The sequence below is a fragment of the Pseudophryne corroboree genome, chromosome 4 (genome assembly GCF_028390025.1).
Source record: "Pseudophryne corroboree isolate aPseCor3 chromosome 4, aPseCor3.hap2, whole genome shotgun sequence".
NCBI classification, from domain to species: domain Eukaryota; kingdom Metazoa; phylum Chordata; class Amphibia; order Anura; family Myobatrachidae; genus Pseudophryne; species Pseudophryne corroboree.
In genome coordinates, this window is record NC_086447.1 from 91,226,748 (window position 1) to 91,251,336 (window position 24,589).

General features: G+C 46.8%; 3 non-coding genes and 1 pseudogene across 3 annotated transcripts; all 4 read left to right on the forward strand.

Moving 5' to 3' along the window:
* The first annotated feature begins 2,028 nt into the window (after positions 1-2,028).
* Positions 2,029-2,148, forward strand: LOC134912557 (5S ribosomal RNA; annotated as a pseudogene).
* A 6,454-nt stretch (positions 2,149-8,602) lies between these two features.
* Positions 8,603-8,688, forward strand: TRNAR-UCU (transfer RNA arginine (anticodon UCU)). Its single transcript is given in 2 exon segments — positions 8,603-8,639; positions 8,653-8,688. It is a non-coding gene; the product is annotated as a tRNA-Arg (tRNA).
* Positions 8,689-9,462: 774 nt separating this feature from the next.
* TRNAR-UCU (transfer RNA arginine (anticodon UCU)) lies at positions 9,463-9,548 on the forward strand. The gene is given in 2 exon segments: positions 9,463-9,499; positions 9,513-9,548. It is a non-coding gene; the product is annotated as a tRNA-Arg (tRNA).
* A 12,114-nt stretch (positions 9,549-21,662) lies between these two features.
* On the forward strand, positions 21,663-21,748 carry TRNAR-UCU (transfer RNA arginine (anticodon UCU)). The gene is given in 2 exon segments: positions 21,663-21,699; positions 21,713-21,748. It is a non-coding gene; the product is annotated as a tRNA-Arg (tRNA).
* Positions 21,749-24,589: the final 2,841 nt, after the last annotated feature.

A 24,589-nucleotide genomic window follows, 5' to 3' on the forward strand; every position in this document is an offset into this window, starting at 1 on the left:
CTAGACTGGACTTATACGGCAGCACTGCTGGAATTATGGCAGCAGAGGACACCACCACTGGACTGATGCAGCACAAGACAGCACCACTGGACTGGACTTATACAGCAGCACTGTACTTATGGCAGCACAGGACACCACCACTGGACTGATGCAGCACAAGACAGCATCACTGGACTGGACTTATACAGCAGCACTGGACTTATGGCAGCACAGGACACTACCACTGTGATTGGACTGATGCAGCACAAGACACCACCACTGGACTGATGCAGCACAAGACACCACCACTGGAATGATACAAAAGAGCAGGTCACCACCCCACATGCCACGCCACTTTCCTGCACAGACACTGAGGAGACACGTCCTCTTGCTACACTGTACAGGACTGGAGTGAAAATGGCGGCGACGCGCATCTCCTTATATGGAATCCAAAACCCGCAAGAATCCAACAGCAGGATGATGACATTTTGCCTCATTCTGGTTTCCGAGTCTGACTGGAAAACCTGAGCCGGACTCGGATCCAGACTCAGAGCGTAAAAATTCGGGGGTGGGGGTGGGGGCTCATCTCTACCAAAAACATGGTTATGAAGCAAAAAACAGTAAGAATAAATCAACATCAAATATTTTTTGCCCACGTTCTTTCAAGAACACATTTAGCAGGTGTGATGACAGTTCTTTTGATAAAACATGTCAACATTGCCCTCACTTGCCACATATTCCACATTGATGGACTTATTCTCCACTAATTCATGAATGAAGTGATGTCTTATGGCAATATGCTTAAACCGTCCATAATGCTTGGTGCTAGAAGACAAATCTATTGCTCCTTTGTTATCACACGCAATGTTGATGGTCTCACTGTGATAAAGAAGACTTAATTCACAGTCTCTTTTATCCATAGTGCTTCCTTTGATGTTTCTGTAAGTTCCATATACTCTTCTTCTGTAGTAGAAAGGGCAACTATGAGTTGCTTCCTGCTCGACCAGCCGATGGCTGCGCCTGCCAATACAAACAGATACCCTGTGTAGGGATGACAGTTGTCCTCATCTGACCCCCAGTCGGCATCACAGAAAACTTTTAAGCTGGAATCTTTAGACTTTGTAAATCCCAACATTAGTGAACTTGTACCTTTAAGGTATCTTAAAATTCTTTTAACTGCACTTCCGGAAGTGATCAAGCCCATGAGCGGGCGAAACCGGTCTTCTGTTCTGCTATCCTGCCTAAACTGCAGCTGGCTCCCAGACTCGCGGCCTCCTTATCTCCCACCGGACAGGTTCGGTACCAACAGTGCCAATAGACACTGGTCCCATTACCTTTCAGGTTCTTTTTGATCATGTACTATTTTGCACTTAGCATTTAATACCTTACAACCGGGGAGATACTGTGGGACCACCAGCAGCCCATTAAATGGAGCTATTGCATTTGTATCCAGTATTGAAACAATGTTTGGCTCGTGCAGTCTATTTATCATCTATGTTATCTAAAGACAGTTATGTGATTTTTTTAATACATATTTTCCACATATGAGAATAGGCATTTCTCCATATCCCTATATATGAGTGGTTTTTAGCCTTAGCCATTGTGCTGCTAGCAAATGTTGGTGCTAGCTATTTCTCATATAGGGACTTTATTAATAAAAACCGAATGTGTTTTATTTTCACAGAATAATACACTGCTTAACATTGCTACTTTCTTGAGGGCCTGAATTTCTGTATATATTTAACCTTCGATCATATGGGTCAGAAATCACTTTGTAATTATATTTGTCTTATACATTTTTGTATTTGCACATACATGTGTACAATTTACTCTACTCTATTGGTATCTAAACCAGCTCCTTTTTCTTCATTCATGGACTCTCACCAATGATACAGAATATTATTACGGGCGATCATAACACTCCAGTCTCATCTCCGCCTAACGTTGGCCGCAGATCCACCTTTATCCTATTTCTCACTTTATCTTGTACAATTAATTTCCTCATAGTGATCTCTCATCAGTGATCCAGGGAGTTGATGCATCCGCCCAACCTACTATCATACCACACTGAAAGACGCCCAATACCTTCCTATCTTGGCAGCTAAACAGTGTTGGGCTTGGTCAGTACTTGGATGGGGGACCACCAGGGAATACAGAGTTTAGTAGAATTCTTTATTTAGCCCCTTACTCCTTGCCTAATACCAACAGCAGAATCACTGCTCTTATCTTTCTTCAATCTACTTATTTTTCCACATTGTGATCTGTCTGGCACAAAAAGTTAATACTTGTGAATCATGGGAATGAGCTAACTGGCAAAATTCCAGTGCCTCTATTCTCGATACCAGTTTGCGGAATTGGCAGCTTTGGGTCTCATAATTCAATTTAGGAGTATATTTTGGTCATTATACCTCTGATCACAATCTGAGACCAAAGATTTTTATAATTCATGTTATTTGTGTTTGTCATTTTTGGATACCAGATTTTAATTATTTTCATTAAAAGTCATGTTTTAATATACTTATTATATGTTGATCATTGTTAATCAGCTTAAGAGTGCACCCGCAAAAGAGTCTTACTTCTACTCTACTCACTTTCTACAGTATTATTGTTGACTCAGGGTGCGCCACCATAGAGACTTTATCTGGGAATATCTTCCCCGATTGTCTTAATTTGGTTCTTCATAAAAATATTAACTGGTGCGGAATCATCCCTCTTAAATGTTTCATATCCTAGATGACCCAAACGTTTGTGCCACAGCTCCATTGATTGGTTTGCATCAGTAGCCATCATTGCAGAACACTCCTCGGTGTCCAGGACATATAGTTGGTTGTACCGGGTTGCTGAAGCAATTAAAGTCCTTCTTTTATTTTGCACCATACACTTGCCCTTCACATACTGGACTATGTAACCCTTTTTCTCTAGGATGCTGAAAGCAATGAGATTACTTCCCAAATCTGGCATGAATAATACATCTTGGATATCTGTTGCAACTGTTTCTCCTCCAATTCTTAAATGCACTGTGATTGTCCCAACTTGTGATGCAGTAAGGATTTTATTTCCAATCCCTTTTACTGTAGTGAGTTCACACGGTTTTAAAGACCTGAACCAATGCTGATTGCAACTGAAATGACTAGTAGCACCCTAGTCCATGTACCAGAAATCCTTCTTATGACTATCTGCTACATTCAGTGCAGACTCGTTTGGTTTGTCACGCTGTTTCTGTGCACCACTGAAATTTCTCATCCTACAATCTGAAGCCTTATGCCCCAACTTGTGACACACAAAACACTTGAACTTGAGCTTTTTGGACTTTGTCCCTTTTGTGAGTAAGGCAGAACCCTCAGTTATGGTCTCGACAGGAATACGTTCTTGGAACTGTAGTAGCTTGGCCCTTACAATTTCTGTTGTCAGCTTGGTATCATTAGACTCCAAAGCAACCACCAAAAAACAATCAAATTTTGGCGTCAGATTTTGTAACTTCGCCATTGCCACTTCCTCCTTGTCCACCTGTGCCACCACAGATGCCAACTGCTGAGCTATTGACAATATCTTGTCAATGTCCTTGCAGGCACACAATTTTGTCCCATATAGCATGCATATCAAACTTATCGTTCTTATCAGACCTCTGACCTCATACGCCTTTTGTAGGGCTGTCCACATGTCCTTAGCTGACACTTTCCCACTGATTATAGAATAAACATGCTGCTCCACAGCTAAACCTATCAGATGGCCCTGTCTACATAATCTGGGATAGGACCTGTTCCTGTGTCTATTGTGACCGTCCACAATTTTTCCCGCTTAAGCTGCATCTCCATGGCAAACATTTTGCAAAGTTCATGCTCTTCCCTGTGCTATGCATCTTCTCAGCATTTTAATAAAATGTTTCTTTAAATTAATCTGTTGTACTTTTGTTCTGTGTACTTCTGTTCTGGGATTTCACTCAAACATGGGGGGCTGGGCCCATAACATGCTGACAGAGTGTTGCGGTGTTTGATAGTGATGTTAATCCACACAATTGATAGTTAACCAGAATGCTGGTTTATTAATATACAAAGACAACACTTGTAAATGCGGAACTCACTCAGCAGCTTCTCACTCATATATATAACAGGCTGGTACAGTGAAAGCACAGTACTTATCGCTATATGTCATGCAGCTGTGGCAAGGTAGTGACTCTGACAGTATGGGATGGAAGGCTGCACATCCATGCAGACTGACTCCCGTTGGAAGGAACACCCCGCCAACTGCTCTCCGTCCTGCTCAGGCAGTGCGCACATGCTACAGGAGGAACCATCTCTCTCTCTCCACTGCAGGAGGAACTGTGTCATCAGTCTCCACCAGGGCCGTAACTAGGTGTGGGCGGATGGTGCTTTGCACACAGCGCACTTGTGCTGTGGGCGCACCATCCGCATACACCCCGATTGGCTGCCGGCCGCCAGCACCGTATCGCTTCCCCGGCTCCCTATCTGACAGACGCTTGCTGGCAGCAGTTTCAGTCTCCCCCATGTGCTCCGCCCAGAGCCCCTCTCCCCACCTGCACCTACACTCACCATTCAGACAGGAGGTGCTGTGGCAGAGCTGCGCTGGATGGGTTGTGGAGCTGGAGTGATCTGAGACGGCAGGTGAGCGGCTGCGGGCGGGAGGTGACCTGGCCCGTCTGGGGAGCACAGCTGAGCTGAGGTGCAGGCTCGGGGAGGGGGAGCGGTATCAGAGCGGCCGGCGTGCTAGCTCAGGTGAGGGAGGGTGACGGCGTCAGCTGTCTCGTAGGCCGTGAGCGGGCTGCATGGTGACCTGTCCTAGCCGGAATGTGGCCGGTCACAGCGCCCCCCTGCCTGTGTATTCAGAGTCCAGGCTGCGCGATGACTGACTTGTCCCAGCCTGAACATGCTAGTACATTGCCGGTCACAGTGCCCCCTGCCCGTGTAGCCACCTGATCCTTTCTTGTTCCCTCTCTTGCTCCAGCCCCCCACCCGCGGCAACCCCCAGCCCCCCTTCCCCGCACAGGCCCCCCTCTCATTTTCTCACTGTGCCAGCATCCCCCTCACCCCCATTTGCAGCACCCCCTGGCCCCCCTCCCCCGCACAGGCTCCTCTCTCGTTCCCTCACTGCTCCAGCATCCCCCTCACCCCCATTTGCGGCCCCCCCTCCCCCACACAGGCTCCTCTCTAGTTTCCTCACTGCTCCAGTCCAGAATACCCCTCACCCCCATTTGCGGCCCCCCTACCCTGCACAGGCTCCTCTCTCGTTCCCTCACCTCACCAGCATCCCCCTCACCCCCATTTGCGGCCCCCCTCCCCCACACAGGCTTCTCTCTCGTTTCCTCACTGCTCCAGAATACCCCTCACCCCCATTTGCGGCCCCCCTACCCCGCACAGGCTCCTCTCTCGTTTCCTCACTGCTGCAGCATCCCCCTCACCCCCATTTGCAACCCCCCCCTACCCCGCACAGGCTCCTCTCTCGTTCCCTTACTGCTCTAGCATCCCCCTCACCCCCATTCGCGGCCCCCTTTCCCCTGCACAGGCTCCTCTCTTGTTTCCTTACTGCTCCAGCATCCCCCTAACCCCACACCCCTATTCACGGCAACTCCGCCCCCCCCCCCTCCCCCGCACAGGCTCCTCTCACTTTTCCTCACTGCTCCAGCATCCCCCTCACCCCCATTCATGGCAACCCCTGACCTCCCTCCCCCACACAGACTCCTCTCTCATTTCCTCACTGCTCCAGCATCCACTCACCCCCATCCGTGGCCCTCCTCCCCTGCACAGGTTCCTCTCTTGTTCCCTCACTGCTCCAGCATCCACCTCACCCCCATCAGCAGCAATCCACAGCCCACCCTACCAGGCGCAGGCTCCTCTCTTGTACCCGTACTGCTCCAGCCACCCCCATGCATGCTCCCCCCCCCCTTCCCTGCATCAGCTACTCTCTCGCCTGTTATTCCCTCACTGCTCCAGCCCCCCCACCCCTGCAGTCCTCTCTGTGCCCTCACTGATATTACACCCCCCACCCCATCCGCGGGGGGGCACCAGACAGAATTTTGCCTAGGCCCCTAGGGCATCAAAATAGTCAGGGTCGGCTCTGGCTTTGCCCCACTCCACCTCTCTGCTCCTCCATTCGTGCAGCAGCCCAGTGTCATTCCAACATATGGGCTGGTCCGGGGATGTAAGGAGCTGTCCAGGGGATTCCGGGAGGACGAGTTTGAACAGGGACATCCCCCACCGCAGACACCGCCATGGCCGCCCACAGGAAAAGGAACCTCCGCCACTACCACGTGAGTGCACTTCCTGCTACCATTACATAGGTACCTGTGGCTTTCCCCGATGCGCTCAGGCTAGGCTCTGGGTACTGGAGCCTAGCTGTTGCTTCCTCCTGACGCTCATCTCTGTCCCTCTCCCACCTCTCTCCCCCTTCCACCCCTCTCTGTCTCCTTCCCACCACACTCTCTCTCGCTCTCTACCTGCCACCTTTCTTTCTCATTGTCTCCCTCCCTCTCTTTCTCGTTCTCCTCCTGCCATACTGTGTAAAAGGGAACTACGTGCCGAAATGTTTAAAAGGGGGCTCTACACTGTAATGTGTAAAATTGGGCTCTACCTGGAGTAATGTGTGATAGGGGCTCTACCTGGAGTAATATGTGACGGGCTCTACCTGGCGTAATATGTGACAGGGGCTCCACCTGGCATAATATGTGACAGGGGCTCTACCTAGCGTAATATGTGACAGGGGCTCCACCTGGCGTAATATGTGACAGGGGCTCCACCTGGCGTAATATGTGACAGGGCAGGGGCTCCACCTGGCGTAATATGTGACAGGGGCTCCACCTGGCGTAATATGTGACAGGGGCTCCACCTGGCGTAATATGTGACAGGGCAGGGGCTCCACCTGGCGTAATATGTGACAGGGGCTCTACCTGGCGTAATATGTGACAGGGGCTCTACCTGGTGTATTATGTGACAGGGGCTCTACCTGGCGTAATATGTGACAGGGGCTCTACGTGGCGTAATATGTGACAGGGGCTCTACCTGGTGTAATATGTGTGCGGTGTAATTTGAATAATAGAGATTACTGTGCAGTGTAATATGAATTGGTATTAATTTGTGGCCCCACCCCTTCCCCATGAAGCCACATCCGTATATTTTTGCTGCGCGCCTGCGGCGCGCACTGGCCCTCTTTACAATATTGGGGGGGGGGGGGGGGCGCTGATACTGTTTCTTGCACACAGCACTAAAATGTCTAGTTACGGCACTGGTCTCCACCTCCCTGATGCTCCAGCACTAGAGGGTAAACACTAAAGGATGCACACCCAGTGAAATGTATACCCAGGAGACAATGTACTGAGGGGGTGATTCCGACTTGATCATAGCTGTGCTAAATTGAGCACAGCTGTGATCAGGAACACAGACATGCGGGGGGGATGCCCAGCACAGGGCTAGCCCGCCCCGCATGTCAGTCCCTACCCCATTGCAGAAATGCAAAAGCATTGCACAGCGGCGATGCTTTCGCACTTCGGGAGTAGCTCTGGGCCAGCGCAGCTTTTGCGTGCTGGCCGGGAGCTACTCATCGCTGCCCGGGACGCAGCGGCTGTGTGTGATGTCACGCAGCCGCTGCAGCCCACCCCCTGCACGGTCCAGCCACGTCTGCATTGGCCGCACCACACCCACTAAACGGCGGCCAAATGCCACTGTGCCGCCCCCTCCCACCCAGCAACCGCATCTGCCTGTCAATCAGGCAGAGGCGTTCGCTAGGCAACGACAGACATCAGCTGTCAGCCATTGGTCAGCGCACTGTGAAGCTGGCACATGCACAGTTCTGACCTGATCGCTGCGCTGCAAAGAACTGCAGCGAGCGATCAGGTAAGAATGGCCCCGTGTGCACTATATTCCAATAGTATGTAAAAATGTCAGGCATATACAAGGCTAGTGATGACCGAAAGCCATTAGGTGCCACAGTAGGGCATGCATGCTTTAGTTTACAGATGTTGGCACCATTCCACAATCTAACTAACCTGCTCTGTGGAGGATTTCCACCCCTGTGTTTGTAGTTATATTTTACCAGCAACCAAATTCAATGTTGAGTCTGCTCAGCTAGCTATGCAGACCTTGAAGGGTATCTACACTCAAAAAACATGAAATCCTTTTTACCTGTAATCCTTACATGGTTATCACATATTAGCTAAATAATTACTTAAACCTGATATAGGACTTGCACTCGAAATCAGCAGCCGGAAAACTCAGACAGGGATGTTGCATTCAAGAGGAATGTTGGAAATATCTGACACAGGTTAGCAACATTATCATTATAGTATGAAATAATATGAATATCTACACTGTTAAGCACTCTAAACATTAAATACATTTTAGAAAATATTTTGGTCTTTAGTTTGTATTGCAATAAACAGTTACTATTTCACACAGGGTGCAATTGTCCCCACATTCTTTTGCACCTCACACAATGAGGATGCTATTTCTGAAATCAGTATAAAATTTTGACTCTCACTCTAAAATAATCTGTATATACATCCTGCTAAAAAAATTGAAATCATAAGAGATTTGTTTCATCACAGATTGTAGCTTTTAAAACATGAAAGTATTCTACAAGTTGTACTGTCGATACAAACACTTGCTACTTCAGTGGCTCTGTGGCGCAATGGATAGCGCATTGGACTTCTAGTAGGTTGTAGTTATTCAAAGGTTGTGGGTTCGAGTCCCACCAGAGTCATTCTTTAGTTTCATATGCAAACATTTAAAGTTTACTTAAAATGATACATAGCATAGACATTGTATATGGGAGACTCATATACTATATATACAAAGTAATGATAGGCTGTTGACATAAAAATCATTTAAATGTAAGACCAGTTACAAATCAATTTTAGATACTTTAAATCAATAACTGGTAATAAAAATGTGGATGGTTATTTTTTAACCAGCAATGAAAATATTATGTAGAGTCTGCTCACGTAGGAGTACAAAGCTTAAAGTGTATCTACAGTACACTCAAAAATCATAAAAAATCCTTAGATGGGTATTACAAATAACCTACACAATTGCTAAAACCTGATATAGGACTTGCACTTGAAAACAGCAAGAGGAAGACTCAGACATAGCTGTTGCATTTGGGAGAAATGTTATAAATATCTGACACTTGATAGCCATGTAAGTATTATAATATAAATTAATATAAATATCTATACTGGTAAACAATACAAAATCTATATAAATATTACCAAAATGTTTCTGTCTTCAGTTTCTTTGCAATAAACACTCAATCAGACATGGTGCAATTGTCCCCATATTGATTTGCACCTCACACAAAGTGGGAGCTATTTCTGAAATCATTACAAAAATTTGACTCTCACTCTACGATACTCTCTTTACAGCCTACTTAAAAAATAGAAAAATAAAAAGATTAGTTTCATCACAGATTGTGTCATTAAAAACATAAGAGTATCCAACACATTGTACTGTTGATACAAAATTGTGATGCGTTAGTGGCTCTGTGGCGCAATGGATAGCGCATTGGACTTCTAGTAGGTTGTAGTTATTCAAAGGTTGTGGGTTCGAGTCCCACCAGAGTCGTTCTTCAGTTTCAAATGCAAACATTTAAAGTTTACTTAAAATGATACATAGCATAGACATTGTATATGGGAGACTCATATACTATATATACAAAGTAATGATAGACTGCTGACATCAAAATCATTTAAATGTAAGACCAGTTACAAATCAATTTTAGATACTTTAAATCAATAACTGGTAATAAAAATGTGGATGGTTATTTTTAACCAGCAATTAAAATATTATGTTGAGTCTGCTCACGTAGGCACACAAAGCTTGAAGTGTATCTACAATACACTCAAAAATCATAAAAACAACTTTTTACCCATAATCCTTAGATGGGTATTACAAATAACCTACACAGTTGCTAAAACCTGATATAGGACTTGCACTTGAAAACAGCAAGAGGAAGACTCAGACATAGCTGTTGTATTTGGGAGAAATGTTATAAGGCGCCAATAATTTTATTGCGATTGACATAAACACTTACTTTAAGATAGCTTACCACTAAAATAATGACACAGACACAGATAGCTGTAGTTAAAGGTCAGACAGTACTAATTGATAGCTGACCTGTTTGTTAAACTATAATTGTAATTGAATGATTTTATGTTGGAGGATGTCAAAGGAAAAGTCGCTACCAGACTCCAGCTCCATTCACTTAGATTGAAACACAAAAACTGAGGAGGGGACTAAACAACAACACCGCCTCTTACCTGCATAACCCGCATTGTGCAGGACTCACCACTCTTATCTCTGGCAAATACTCTGTTCCCGCAGGGGAACGTCTAATTGCCCACCAGCAAGGTAAGGACACACTTGCAGTCTTTCTAAAGAGGGTGCACCACAATGACCACTTATGCCTATCTGACTGCTGGCTGGTAGCGACTTCCTGCCAATCTGGCTGTCAATAGCCAACCGAATAACGAACCAAAGAAAAAAAGGCAGGGAGGACGGGAGGGCATTCCAAAATGTCAAGAGGAAGTCTGAGGCACATGACTGGGATTATATACTGGCCTAAACCCACACCCCCTAAAACCTTGACTGACAGGCCACCAATCCTATAGAAAAATTTACCAGACCCTTACAAAACTACCTAGCAACTGCTTAGTCATGCTCAACCAATCACAAAAAATGGGTCTCTTCTATGGCCTCAGGCTTATGCAGCCTTCAGCTAATCTAAGGCGCCCATAATTTTATTGCGATAAACATAAACACTTGCTTTAAGCTAGTTTACCACTAAAATAACTACACAGACACCGACAGCTGTAGTTAAAGGTCAGACAGTATTTATTGATAGCTGACCTGTTTGTTAAACTATAATTTTAAATTGAATGATTTTATGTTGGAGGATGGCAAAGGAAAAGTTGCTACCAGACGCCAGCTCCAGTCACTTAGATTGAAACACAAAAACTGAGGAGGGGACTAAACAACAACACTGCCTCCTACCTGCATAACCCGCATTGTGCAGGACTCACCACTCTTATCTCTGGCAAATACTCTGTTACCGCAGGGGAACATCTAATTGTCCACCCGCAAGGAAAGGACACACTTGCCGTCTTTCTAAAGAGGGTGACCCACAATGACCACTTATGCCTATCTGACTGCTGACTGGTAGCGACTTCCCACCACAAAAGTTTTAACTAAACCGCCACCGCCATCCAAATCCAAAGAAACCAAAGGAAAACAAAAACCCCACTAATGAAAAGGACCAAAAACGCCATCCAAGAAAACCTGAACACCAGCCGGAGAAAGATGGACCCCATCATCCTTGTAGAACTGTCTATTATGCAACAACAGCAAAGGATGCTTCAGAACCTCGCCACCTAAAGCCGTAACAAACAACAAAACAGCCGAGTTAACCTTCTTGTGGGCGTTCTCAATGGCCGAGAAACGCACCACACCTCTCCAATGAAAACGTGGGACAATATCTGACCAAACAATCTGGACCCCCGGCCAATGACAACATAAAGCCACCAAATCTGCTTTAACAGACAAAATGAGGTTGATGCCTTTAATGCGACCCATATCGTTGCCGCCCAAATACTGAACAATACAGTCAGGGTGACCCCAACTGCGCTCACGGTGAAAAAGGAGCTGTAACAAATCGCCCCACCGTAAACCGCGGACACCCAACCAATGGACTACCTTGTTACCAAACACATCAGCCGACCTACATGCCATGGGATGCCTCGCTGGCCAAAAAATATAAGAATGGCCAACTAGCCAGACTTGTTCCACAAAATCATCGATGGCTGCAAAAGAAAATCCCTAACATCGGAACACTGAAATAGATACATAGTGGAAACAGAAAAAACAGAAATAACCCAAGTGAAGGAGAAAACTCAAAAAAACCTCCCGTGGACCTTTAAAGTACCAATTGTAATTAGGCCCCCTCGGAGGAAAATTTAAAAATTCACTTCACACCCTCAATTTCTGAATGCTACTCGTTCAAAAACCGACAGGTAAACAAAGTTTTTGGGTTAGCGCAACAGGCGCAACTAAACCTTATCCAAACATATGTAGGACTTATAAGAAGCAGACCTCCAATGGCCCAGCTCCTGAATAGCTGCCATGGAGGAGCCTGTGGCTGCCGCATGGGTAGCCGCCCCAATCCGAAAGGAATTGGTACCGAAATCTGCACACCGCAAGCCCAAAGAGGACTAGCGAGCGCATGCATCAGCAACTGGTCACCCCCCAGAGTCCGCAACTGTATATACTCTTGCGCCAGGCGCAATGGGCAGACACCCACATCCTCCTGGGCCTCCAAGGACACGCAGCGACCCCGACTTGCTTGATCTGTCTTGGATCGCACAATCCTGCAGAGCAAAAGAACATTCTGCAAACGCACGTTACAGAAAAGGAGGCCAGAATCCTGAGATGACTTGCTGCTCACCACCAACTTGCTGACTCTAAAAGCCCCAAAGAAAGCTAAAGCAAAGGCCAATCTAAAGAGGGCCACCTCAAACTCTGACTCGGTGACATGAGGCAGCACACCCAGCAATTCTGAAAATAACTGCAACGTAACAGGCCTATGGGAATCCGCAGGCGTGGGGCTCACCCTAGCCCAACCATTAAGCATTTTGGAATGAACAAAACACCCGGTGGGATCCGCCAGCACGCGTAGCCGAGAATGGAAGGAAATGCCCACAAGGGCAGAAGACATGGCTGCCTTGGACCTACTTCTCTGATAATGTTCCCACACAAAAGCCATCAAACAATCTATGGGGGACTTACCTGCTGCATCGTACCTACTGAAAAATGCCATCCAATCACGCCAGGCCGCATCATACGCCATAAGCGTGGAAGGAGCTAAAGCATACCTGGCCAAAGCAGCTAACCCGTCTTGACAATCTGGCAGACATAAAGCGGGCATGGTAAACCCTCGGTCGCTGCCCCCGGAACCAACTCACAGAACTTATCAAACTGAAAATGAGATATAGCATCCGCTATCCCATTGTTGATGCTGGAAACGTGATGGGCCCTGAATTTATATTGCGCCTCAAGCAGACTAGCACCAGATGTCTCAAAAGGTGTAAAGCTTGTGTGGATGAAGAACGATGATTGTTGATAGCGTGAACCACTCCCAGGTTGTCGCATCAGAACGAAATGTCCCGATCCGAAAACCGGCAGGCCCGCAATTCCAAGGCTACCATGATAGGAAACAATTCCAACAACAGGAGGTTCCTAGTGAAACCCCGGGAGACCCAAGAGGGCAGCCAAGGAGCAGCACACCAGCCACCGTCAAAAAAGGCACCAAAACCAAAACGGCCTGAGGCATCCGTGACTAGCTGGAGGCACCGGTTGCAATAACGAGGAGGAGTCCACAAAACCTCCCTGTTGAAAGAAACCAAGAATGAAGACCAAACACGCAAATCATCTCTGATCTCGTGGGAGAGGTAAACGGTGTGAAGCTGCCTGACCGTCCCCGCAGTGGCCCGTTCAAGTTTACGGCAAAACACCCTACCCATGGGGATGATCCTGCATGCAAAATTGAAGGAGCCAAGCAAAGACTGAACCTGTTTAAGCCGAACCTTGCGCTTGCTCTTGCATTCGTTAATCAAACCCAAAAGCTACTGTACCTTGTCAGCGGGGAGGCGACAGCAACCTGCCACAGTGTCTATGTCAATCCCCAGAAAACTAAGGCAACTGGTAGGGCCCTCACATTTTTCCGGTGCAACGGGAACTCCCAGGACCTCAAACAATGACTTGGCAGCAGACAAGATGTCGCCGCAAACCGAACTGTCCCCCGGTCCCATGAAGAGAAAATCCTCCAGGTAGTGAGCAACACCAGGATGCCTGGATGCGGACTGGATGCACCAATGCAAGAAAGTGCTGAAATTCTCAAAATAGGCACAGGAGACAGAACAGCCCTTAGGGAGGCACCTATCGACTTAAAAATCCGAACCCAATCTGAAACACAAAAACCGTAGGGAATCTGGGTGCAGGGGAAGAAGACGAAAAGCCAACTCAACGTCTAATTTGGCCAATATGGCACCCGGACCGCATTCAAGAACCAAACGCAGAGCCTCATCAAAAGACTGATAACGCACTCTGCACATGGCCTCAGGAATGGAATAATTAACAGAACCCCCATGAGGATGAGACAAATGCTGTATAAGGCGGAACTTGCCCATAGTCTTTTTGGGCACCACCCCAATGGGGGAGATGCACAAGGTGGGAAGAGGGGGAACAGCATAGCGCCCACACATGCGCCCCAAAGCCGATCTCCGCATACACCTTCCCGTCTGACCTCATGCGGGAAATCACGGGCCGATTTCAAATTCCGGCGTGCAACCACATGCATGGAATCCGAAATGGGCAGGTGGAAACCGTGACTGAAACCATCTAACAGGAACTGTGCGGACGACCTGTTGGGGTATACACTAAGCCACCGCCGCAGCTTGGGAACCCGAATCGGGGAATGGGCCTTACTTGCTACTTCCAGAGGCCTCAGCCGGAGCAGAGGGTTTCTCGCTCATGGCTGAGGTGCAGTCCTTGGACGGGTGACACCTTGCAGGAGTGGCGAAAATGGCAGTTAACACCCCTGGAGCACTTGCCCTCATTATACACGAAACACTTGCCTTTCACCAAGGAGCGCGGGCCAGAAGTGCCAGCTGCGAGCGGCTTCTTGTCCAGGGCCTCCCCGGGGGGTCTGACCTGCTGGGTGACCTCCAACCACACCTCCACATCTTTGAAACCCAAAGGTAAAATCACATTGCTATCTTGATTACGACGGAACTTCCCGTCATAATCCCTCCAAGCGTAACCCTTAGATTTCAAATACATTTCATGAACGAAAAACAAATATTTCACCATGTTGGGATATTCAGCAGGCCGCAACTCCATGTAACAGGCCATAAAGATCAAAAACCCCCGTAACCACTGATGGAAATTACGGAAAGCATTCTCCCCAATGCCTCCCATTTTCTTGGCTGCATCAAAACCCTGACGCATGTCATCTGTAAGGGTGAACATGTCCACGTACTTTCCCTTTCTAATCTTTTCCTTCATCCTTTTGTGAATGCCCCGGGTAACGGCGGTATTCGCGCAATGCACCATTTCTGTGAAAAGCGGGGGGTCAGAGGGAACCGAAGCCTCCGGCGCCTTATCCTTCCTAGATTCTTTCGCCATGCGATGCGCAATGAGCCTAGCCAACTTACGCGGGCGCCTAGGAGAACCGAAGAAACACTACTAGAAGAGTTAGAAGAAGTGCTGGTAGAACAAGGAGAAAGAACAGCATGCTCACTGGTGCCTGAAGGACCTGGAACACAATCAGTCGCCTCCACCACCACCGATCCCGGTGGTGCATCTTCTGCTGTCGCCGCAGTCGCAGCCCTCCTCGACCTCTGATTCCTCTGCGACAAAGCCACTGACTCTCCTGGACTCACCGACACCTAAGCAGATGAAACAGAGGGAACAACAAGTGCAGGCAGCACCTGCGCATCAACAACAGAAACAGGAGGCACCAGCGGGAGAGGGGGCAAAACAACCATGGGGGCAGTGGGCAGTGGCAGGGGAGGACACCCGAAAGGGAGGGAAGGCCCAGTGGCAGGAGGGGCAACCCTGACCAACGGGACGTCCCCAATAATGTAGGCCAGGAGCCATGAGGGGGTGAACATATCCCGCAGATCAGGGAAACATAGGAGGAACAGGGGGTACTGAGCGAGAGTGGGTGATGACTGCAAAAACTGGGCATGTAGGGCCATAGTCGTGGGAGAAGACCCGAGATATGAGCCCATAAAAGCCGGGGGGATGGCGACCCGAGGCCTGCCAACTGACCACGTGGACTGAACCCCAGGAGCCAAAACCGGGAAATAGGGTGAAAATTGCAGGGCAGAGGCAACAGAAAGACCTGGATAGAGCGCCATGGAGGATGCGGGAAATGACTGTGCTACTGGAAAAGGATGCGTTCCAGGGAAAAACGGCGGAAACTGCCCCCGGCAAACCCAGCCGGCGCCGAAAGCAAGGAAGGAGGGCCAGGTAGGGGAAATGATGCAGCCATGGACGACTGCACCGCCACCATCTACACCACCCCAGACTGTCCAGACAGAGGCACCTGCGAGCCGAGGAATGGAACAGCACCAAAGGAGCAGGGAGGTCATGCAGGAGAGACCCCACCGTGAGCACTGTGGCAGGGGACCCCAGTAGAGAAGCCACCCGCATAGCCCACCTGCGAATACCGGTCCCCAAACCCAGGGGTGTCCGGGCCACCACCCCCACTTATGGCCAGTGAGTACCCCAAGGTCGTCCCCCCGCAAGGGGGAGCTCAGAACTGGCACCCAGCGCAGAAATATCAGGGAACGCAGGGACCTGCTGCTGCCCCCGCGTCACTCTGGCCTCCACGACCCGCTGCCCGTCACCCCTCGCAGACCGCCCCGGGCCATCAGGCACCACGTGGGCGCTGGAGCTGCCAGCTGGGACCGCAAACGGGGAGGAGGAGGGGGACGCGCCAGGTTAAGCCGGGCTGGAGGAGAGGGCAGCCAGCAGCATCACAGCCACCGGGGATGACACCCGCATCCGCGGCCGAACACCAGCCACGACCACTGTGGCAGGGTTACTGTGCCAGCCACCTGACTGGGCAGCCAAAGGAGAGGCACGGTCCGCAGTGGTGCGACTCCATCGCAACCTACAGGCAGGTGCGGGGATGGAGGCAGGGGAGGCCACGCTCCAGGAACGGGAGTGCTGAAAAGCCGCGGCCTCTGTCAACCAACGGGGGAGGAGCGGACTTGCGGGGACACGCCATGGCAGCGGGGACATCAGAGGCCACTAATATAATAGTGAAGCAATGAGCAGGGGAAAACAGGGAAAATACAGTTCAATAAAACCAGGCCACAGGAATTACAGAAAACAGTATAAAATACAATGTATGTACTCAGCCTTCCAGAATTCCAAAATGGCAAGAGGAAGTCTGAGGCACATGGCTGGGATTATATAATGCTTTAGAAAACACTATCTGTGTCTGGTGCTATACGGACAACTTCAATATAAATATTGATTTATACACCTTAATAAGAACCCATATGTTCTAAAAATCCCATAAAGCAGCAAAGGTAAATTGGCTTGTGGATATAGCCAAAAGATTACACCTGGTGCAAACCAGATGTATAACTACAAAAAAATGTTGTATCCCCTCGTGCTAATAAAATCCAATTAAGGCAACAGGACATGAATGTACTCAATACAATAGTTACTTTATGATATTTTTAATATCTATAAAATGAATCATATAAAAAATAATAACATCAAAAATTCATATGCGCATATGAAATCCCCAATAATATAAAAATAAAAATAATAATAATTAAGCATAAGAGGTGGATCATATATCTATATTTCTATAATTGACCACAGTGGACTAATCTGATAATTGTAGAAATGTTAATGTCCTTATTTACAATCTAAGATGGCGCCGCAGATGGCTGCCTCGGAGCTACGCAGCTCAGCCAAAATACCTGTTTCCCCTTGTTTTCCCTTGCCCTTGTCTACCCCACCGGTGACCAAATACAGCAGGGAAGCCCTCCTTAGTTGGAGCGCTCCCGAGGTGCTTACCACACGTTCGGGCCCGTCGGCGGGCAGATCAGCGGCCCTTGCAGCCCTCGCTGCCCTTGCTGCCCTGTGTGGCAAGGATGCAGACGTTGTGGACACCGAAGTGGATGACCGAGCGGCCGCGCCCCCCCGCAGCCCAGGTGGTGACTGGCGGATGGATCACCGGCCCCGGAAAGAGAATGACGGAGGCCCTCATGTCGGCCCTAGTAGAAGGACCTGGACTCAGAGGAGAGGCTGTCGCGCAGGCGCCCTAGTGAGGTGGCGGCGGCGAGGGCACCGGTCTGCACTACCCGCGATCCTGCTTTCGAATGTGCGCTCACTGGCAAACAAGTTCGACTAATTGTCCCTCCTTCTGGGCAGCGCAGGGTCAGGCATTACAGGGTCATCTATCCTCTGCTTTACGGAGACGTGGCTGGACGACCATATTGCGGACAACCCGATGTCTCTGCCGGGCTTCAGTCTCTTCAGGGCCGATCGCTCCAAGGTTCTCTCAGGAAAAACGAAGGGTGGTGGCATCTGCTTCTACATCAACGACGGATGGTGCACCAATGTCACGATCATAGACAAATCATGCAGCCCCCACCTGGAGATGCTGAGTATCAACTGCAACCCCTTCTACTCCCCCCGGGAATTTGCCTCAATTGTCCTTGTGGGAGTGTACATCCCCCCCCCCCTCGCCTGCGCGAACGAAGCCCTGCACCACCTGGCCATATGTATATCCGACATAGAACAAAAACACCCAGACTCTCTGCTTATAGTACTGGGTGACTTCAACAGAACTAACCTGAGCAAGGAGCTACCTAAGTACAAACAACAAGTCACGTGTCCCACTAGGGAAGGGCGCACCCTTGATCACTGCTACACTACTCTCAAGTCTGCCTTCCGGTCTATCCCGCGTGCTGCACTCGGCCTATCTGACCACTGCCTCGTCCACCTACTCCCTACCTATACACAGAAGCTGAGAGCAGTTAAGCCTGTCGTTAAGACTGTCAAGAAATGGACCAATGAGGCCAAGATGAAGCTCCAGGCCTGCTTTGACTGCACGGAATGGGGGGTCTTTGAAGCCTCGGCAACCGACCTGAATGACTTGACAGACACTGTCACATCCTACATCAGCTACTGTGAGGACATGTGTGTACCTACCAAGACTTACCGCATTTACAACAACAACAAGCCCTGGTTCAATGCCCAGCTCAGGCAACTTCGTCGAGCCAAAGAGGAGGCCTATAGCAGCGGTGACAGAGCACTATACAACCGTACTAGGAACTCTCTGACTAAAGGAATTAGGCTAGCAAAAAAGCGGTTCTCGGACAAGCTGACAAACGATCTCTCCACCAATGACCCCGTATCTGTATGGAAAGGAATGCAATCCATAACCAACTATAGGAAAACATCAAAGTCCACCGCCATGCACCAAGACCTTGCAGATGAACTGAACCACTTTTATTGCAGGTTCGCAAAAGAAGTCCCCTGCAACCCAAACAATCACCTCTACGATGCCCGAACACCGACGGCCAACCCCAGGCACTGCAAGTCACCCAAGTAGAGGTGGAGGCATTGTTCAAAAGGACCAAAACCAGGAAAGCTCCGGGTCCTGACGGAGTGTCACCATCTGCCCTAAGAGCATGTGCGGGTCAGCTCGCCCCCATATTCACCAAGATCTTCAATAAATCGCTGGAGCTACAGAAAGTCCCTTCCTGCCTCAAAAGGTCTACTATAGTCCCGGTCCCCAAGAAACCCACTATCACGAACCTGAACGACTACAGGCCGATAGCACTGACGTCTGTGGTCATGAAAATGTTCGAGCGTCTGGTTTTGAATCACCTGAAAACTGTGACTGGCCCCCAACTGGACCCCCTGCAGTTCGCCTATCGCTCGAATCGGTGTGTCGAGGATGCAGTCAACCTGGGCCTGCACTACATTCTACAGCACCTAGACATTCCCGGTACCTACGCGAGGGTCCTGTTTGTCGATTTCAGCTCGGCCTTCAATACAATCGTCCCCAGCATCCTCCACCCCAAATTACTTCGCCTAGGGGTCCCAGAAGCTACCTGTTCCTGGATAATAGACTTTCTGACAGATAGGACACAGGTGGTGAAAGCGGGGGAATTCACCTCTCAAGCGCGGTCCATCAGTACAGGGGCCCCTCAGGGCTGTGTCCTCTCACCCCTGCTCTTCTCCCTGTACACAAATGACTGTACCTCAGAGGCGCAATCAGTAAGGATCATCAAATTCGCCGATGACACCACCGTCATCGGCCTCATCAAGGATGGGGACGAATCGGCCTATAGACAGGAAGTAGACCGGCTGGCCCAGTGGTGCATCCACAACAACCTTGACCTCAACCCCCTCAAAACTGTCGAGATGATAGTGGACTTCAGGAAGAAGTCATCTAGTGCACCTCCGCTAACGATTGCTGACAGTGTGGTATCGCTAGTGGACTCCTTCAAGTTTCTAGGGACCACAATCTCCAGGGACCTTAAATGGGGGTCCAACACTGACGCCACTGTTGGGAAAGCGCAGCAGAGGTTGTTCTTCCTCAGGCAACTAAGGAAGTTCAACATCCCACAGAAGCTCCTGCTCCTCTTCTACTCCGCGATTGTGGAGTCGGTACTGTGCTCCTCGATACTCGTATGGTACAGCTCCGCCAGCGCGAGGGACATATGCAGGCTCCAAAAGGTGGTCAGAACCGCAGAGAAGATCATCGGGTCCGACCTTCCCTCAGTCCAGGACCTGCACTTGTCCAGAGCTAAAAAGCGGGCAATGAAGATAGTAAAAGACCAGCTACACCCCGGCCACAGCATGTTTAACTTGCTTCCTTCAGGCAGGCGTTACAGGGCTGTCCCCGCCAGATCCACCAGAAGCCTCAAAAGTTTCTTTCCCCAAGCTGTCCGCCTGCTGAACTCCTGAACATTGACTGACTAGACGTACATGTAACTCACTTGTGTCCCTACGGTATACCTATCTGTGTAACTTTACTTGCCCCCCACACACACACACACACCTGCTTACCTGTTACCTACTTGGCTGTTGTATAGCAAACCGAAGACAAATTCCTAGTATACGTAAGTATACCTGGCCAATAAAGCTGATTCTGATTCTGATTCTGATTATTCCTAAAGAGGTCAGTCCCATATGGTATGCTATATGTTGTCCCCTGAATTGGATATCATACAATAAAGCATGGATGGAGATTTTTAACAATGCAGGGAATTATCCGTGTGCTCAAATTAGGTTAGGTTCTCACTAGGGGAGAATTGTCCTTCAAGTCCTGGAGGATGAAGTCGGGCACCCGGGGAATGGCGCACCGCAAGCGCCTAGTTGCTGATATGGCTCCTGTTTTCCAGCCACCGCAAGTGGCGTCCTCCGTCTCCCGCTTGTCAGCCTCACAGAAGCGGTGCACACACCTTCTGGCTTTGGAGGATAGAGTCCGGTACCCGGAGCTCGGCGTACCGCAGGCACCTGTTAGCTGATTGAGCTCCCGTCTTCCAGCCGCCTCATATAGTGTCCTCCCTTCTCCTACTTGTCAGCCTCAGACAGCAGCGATGCACACGTACTCACACCAATAGGGAACAGCAATTGATGTCAACTGGGTCACAAATAGGGCACTTTCACTGACGCGTTTTGCTCCCAATTGGAGCTTCCTGCTTAGTCATGAACAACCAATACAAAAAATGGGGCTCTTATATGGCCTCAGGCTTTTGCAGCCTTCAGCGAATCTAAATATCTGACACTCGATAGCCATGTAATTATTATAATATAAATTAATATAAATATCTATACTGGTAAACAATACAAAACCTATATAAATGTTACCAAAATATTTCTGTCTTCAGTTTCTTTGCAACAAACACTCAATCAGACATGGTGCAATTGTCCCCATATTGATTTGCACCTCACACAAAGTGGGAGCTATTTCTAATAATCATTATAAAAATTTGACTCTCACTCTACGATACTCTCTTTACAGCATACTTAAAAAATAGAAAATTAAAAAGATTAGTTTCATCACAGATTGTGTCATTTAAAACATAAGTGTATTCAACACATGGTACTGTTGATTAAAAAAAACTGAGATTCATCAGTGGCTCTGTGGCGCAATGGATAGCGCATTGGACTTCTAGTAAGTTGCAGTTATTCAAAGGTTGTGGGTTCGAGTCCCACCAGAGTCTCTCTTTAGTTTCAAATGCAAACATTTAAAGTAGGGATGGGGAACCTTTGGTCCTCCAGCTGTTGTTGAACTACGCATGCCTTGCTACTGTTTTGCTATTTGGCCATGCTAAAAGTGTTGCAGGGCATGCTGGGATGTGTAGTTCAACAACAGCTGGAGTGCCGAAGGTTCCCCATTCCTGATTTAAAGTTTACTTACAATAATACATAACGTCATTGTATATAGGAGACTTATTTTATATATATAAATATATATATATATATATATACACAAAGTAAAGATAGGCTGGTGACATAAAAATCTTCTCAATGTAAGATCACCAATTACAAATCAATTTTAGATACTTTAAATCAATAACTGCTGATCAAAAATGCTTATTGTTATATTTAACCAGCAACCAAATTCAATGTTGAGTCTGCTCAGCTAGCTATGCAGAGCTTGAGGGGTATCTACACTCAAAAAACATTAAATCCTTTTTACCTGTAATCCTTATATGTTTATCACATATTAGCTAAATAATTGCTTAAACCTGATATAGGACTTGCACTCGAAATCAACAGCCGGAAAACTCAGACATGGATAATGCATTCAAGAGGAATGTTGGAAAAATCTGACACAGGTTAGCAACATTATCATTATAGTATGAAATAAGATGAATATCTACACTGTTAAGCACTCTAAACATTAAATACATTTTAGAAAATATTTCGGTCTTTAGTTTGTATTACAATAAACAGTTACTCTTTCACACAGGGTGCAATTGTCCCCACATTCTTTTGCACCTCACACAATGAGCATGCTATTTCCGAAATCAGTATAAAATTTTGACTCTTACTCTATAATACTCTGTATATACATCCTACTAAAGAAATTGAAAGACATAAGAGATTTGTTTCATCACAGATTGTATCTTTTAAAACATGAAAGTATTCTACAAGTTGTACTGTCAATACAAACACTTGCTGTTAGTGGCTCTGTGTCGCAATGGATAGCACATTGGGCTTCTAGTAGGTTGTAGTTATTTAAAGGTTGTGGATTCGAGTCTAACTAGAGTCGTTATTTAGTTTCAAATGCAAACATTTAAAGTTTACTTAAAATGATACATAACATAGACATTGTATATGGGAGACTCATATACTATATATACAAATTAATGATAGGCTGTTGACATAAAAAATCATTTAAATGTAAGACTAGTTACAAATCAATTTTAGATACTTTAAATCAATAACTGGTAATAAAAATATGGATGGTTATTTTTAACCAGCAATCAAAATATTATGTTGAGTCTACTCACGTAGGCATACAAAGCTTGAAGTGTATCTACAGTACACTCAAAAATCATAAAAAAAACTTTTTACCTATAACCCTTAGCTGGGTATTACAAATAAAATAACCTACACAATTGCTAAAACCTGATATAGGACTTGCACTTGAAAACAGCAAGAGGAAGACTCAGACATAGCTGTTGCATTTGGGAGAAATATCTGACACTCGATAGCCATGTAATTATAAATTAATATAAAAATCTATACTGGTAAAAATACAAAACCTATATAAATATTACCAAAATGTTTCTGTCTTTGGTTTCTTTGCAACAAACACTCAATCAGACATGGTACAATTGTCCCCATATTGATTTGCACCTCACACAAAGTGAGAGCTATTTCTGAAATCATTACAAAAATTTGACTCTCACTCTACGATACTCTCTTTACTGCCTACTTAAAAAATAGAAAAATAAAAAGATTAGTTTCATCACAGATTGTGTCATTTAAAACATAAGAGTATTCAACACTTTGTACTCTTGATATAAAACTGCAATGCATCAGTACCTCTGTGGCGCAATGGATAGCGTATTGGACGTTTAGTAGGTTGTAGTTGTTCAAAGGTTGTGGGTTTGACTCCCACCAGAGTCGTTCTTTAGTTTCAAATGCAAACATTTATACTTTACTTACAATAATACATAACGTAGACATTGTATATAGGAGACTTTTTTTTACTATATATATATATATATATATATATATATATATATATATAATGAAGTAAATAAGAGCACCTAATAGTGTCAGTGTGGAAATCTATATATTAAAAGATAACTTAGCTCATAAAACTTTCAGCCTGATGATTCTCAGAAGTAGAACATGTAAAAGAGAGATTAAAGCAACATAGTGTGTACTGTTTTCAGACGTTTTTCAAAGATACAAGCATTAGGAACTTTGCCGGTTCCAATAATTTGATGACATAAAAACAGTAAAAACAGTAACAATTTATTAAACAACAATCCTGCCACAAATGCAGGTGGCAGGTATAGACAATCGATAATCTAAAAAACAGCTTGTCTGGTCATAAATGTAGGTAGCGCACGTACAGGATTAAAAATTATAAACAGCTTATCTGCATACGGAAAAACCATAGATTAAAAGAATATTCAGGCAGACTCTCTATCTGTAATAGCAGGTATCAAACGTACAGGATTGAAATTAAAAAACAGTTTATCTGTCCGCAAGTGGGAAGTCCAAGGGGTAAGCATCAAGTCCCTGTTCCAATGCGTTTCGTCCTAGCATGAGGACTTCATCAAGGGACAGGGACTTGATGCTTACCCCTTGGACTTCCCACTTGTGGACAGATAAGCTGTTTATAATTTTTAATCCTGTACGTGCGCTACCTACATTTATGACCAGACGAGCTGTTTTTTTAGATTATCGATTGTCTATACCTGCCACCTGCATTTGTGGCAGGATTGTTGTTTAATAAATTGTTACTGTTTTTACTGTTTTTATTTCTGCAAATTATTGGAACCGGCAAAGTTCCTAATGCTTGTATCTTTGAAAAACGT